Source organism: Morone saxatilis, unplaced genomic scaffold, assembly GCF_004916995.1.
Source record: "Morone saxatilis isolate NCDOM2014 unplaced genomic scaffold, NCSU_SB_2.0 Contig24, whole genome shotgun sequence".
NCBI classification, from domain to species: Eukaryota; Metazoa; Chordata; class Actinopteri; family Moronidae; genus Morone; species Morone saxatilis.
This window is the reverse complement of record NW_023339807.1, coordinates 15,383,445-15,385,712: the sequence shown is the minus strand read 5'-3', so window position 1 is coordinate 15,385,712 and position 2,268 is coordinate 15,383,445.

The following is a 2,268-nucleotide window of genomic DNA, read 5'->3' as shown; positions in this document are numbered from 1 at the left end:
ACACACACACACACACTGTCTGTAGATCCCGTAGGCATTGGGGGACTAATCACGGCTGAGGGTGCTTTTCCATTCTATAATGTCTCCCCTCAAAAAATGACGGGAAATGAGGAGGAAGAGAGGTAGCGGTAATGTGTAATGGCTACAAGTGGTCTATTTAACAATTTCTGACAACGCAATTAAAAATTCCAGTTCATGACAAATTCTCCTTGTGCAAAACCTCTGGATAATTCCACATATACCAACGTCTATTCCTGTAATGCCCCACGTCTTTCACTTAGCTCTACTGACATTAGAAACAGCTTTAAACACATGTATTGATTTCCTCTAGGGAATGACTGAAATGCAAATACTGTTGCTGCAAAACTAGCCAGTGATTCACAGGCTTCAGACTACCAGCAACAGGATCCTCCTGCTCATACACAACACAAGTGAGTAACTGTCAGTGTCCCTCATTGCCAGCAAACTTCCGCTGCTCAAACATGGGATCTCCTCATGAGGCCTTCATCTAACATACCAACCGTGTAGCAAGACAGAAACACAAATTTAGAAATTCACAACCCACAAATACACCTTCTCTCTGCTGCTGCAGCCAAGAGTCAGATGGCTGGGCTCTCCCATCACATACAGTACATGTAGGCCTACACAAACACACACAGAGAAATATGTGTGCAAGCTAACATTTAAGTCTTCTCTGCAGGCTCTTATGATAGTGTTGTAGCTAGTTGAAACTGTGGATGACTCCCAGAGTGAGACTTAATCCTCCCACAGCCCATACAGGCTCACACAGATACACTCAGAGAGGGAAGACCATGGCTTCTGCGAATGACAGTAAAGCAGAGAAAACGTGATGGCTCAAAAAAGAAATTCACAGAAAAAGCGTTTGAGACGATGGAAAGCTCAACAGTTCTAAAAGTGGATTAAAGGAAGTCGGGGGAAGACCTGACAGCCATACAAACCTTTCAGCAAATGGAAATAGGCTTGTTTTTTTCCTAGGGACTTGTCTCCAGGCGTCACAGTATCTGCCACAAGTTGTTCAACATGCTATGGAAATCCCACAATTACATAACTTGCTCAATTAAGTTAAAGAAAACAGAGAGTGTGTGGAGCTACCTGGAACTGGCAATGCCTGATTTTCTCTTCTCTACTCTCTCAACCGTAGCAAATGCAAGTTTTATTGGAGAGGAACGTGTAGAATAGTTTTGCGGAGTGGAGAGATATATAAAACAAAAACAGATGGTGTCAGAAGCAAGAAGAATAGTATCAGCCCAGCTAGAATAAATGTTTTGATAAGAAGAGTTAAGATATGTGGGAGAAAGTCCCCTCAGCCTATTAAATTTTCAGTCTTGCTTTTCTCTTCCACTTCTTCCTCTTCACCCTCATCCTGTCGGCCTCAGGCAGGGATCAGAGCTGGTCAGGGATCTCTGTCTCAAGATTTGGAGGGGTTTTCTGACACACAGAGGAATATGAAGCTGGAGTGTTTAATAGAGAGTAGAGAATAAATCAAAACGAGGTGGAGTGAAACTTTGTGAAGCAGAGTTTTACAAACACTGGAAACACTGGGCGTCAGCCACACAGAAACATAACAAGGACAAAACTGGGATGGTAGACAAACTGCTTCGTAGCTATTCAGATGACTGTACACATCTGTCCAAACACAGGCAGGTGCTTGCACAGGTTTTTATTGGAGTTTAAAGATGTGTAGGAGTGCTCTGATCCCTGCTGCTGTCTCTATTAGACAACGTGAGATGTTATCCTGTTGATCACATTTCTGCCGTTTTTTTTGTCCTGGTTTTATCACGTCATCACTCTTCGTGCCCTCAAGCCTCAGCTACTGATGTGCCATTTGTTCCTCCCCTCCCTGTCCTCTCCCAGAGAATCACCTTAGCTGACACTAGACAAAAAAAAGGTCATATGGATGATCAACATTATTATACAATGACAAGGGTATAAAGGGGCTTAAAGGGGATAAATTACTGTAATATGCTCCATATTGAGTGTTGATCACAGATTGCATTTCAAACAGTTGCCTTTTGTTCACCCAACCTCTGTCATTACCGCTAGCTTAGGCTTGTTAACACTTCGCATTGTTTCATCTACACATGGACAGCTTGTCACCCTGCTGCCCTCTGTCCCTTTATCCCCAGCCTCCTGTGGGTCCTTGGCCCTCTGGCTCATAGCGACACACTCCGACAAGCTGCTCCTTCTCTGACACCACAAAGGCATGTCTCCCAGCCCCTATTCACACTCATTCATCTGCATACAGGT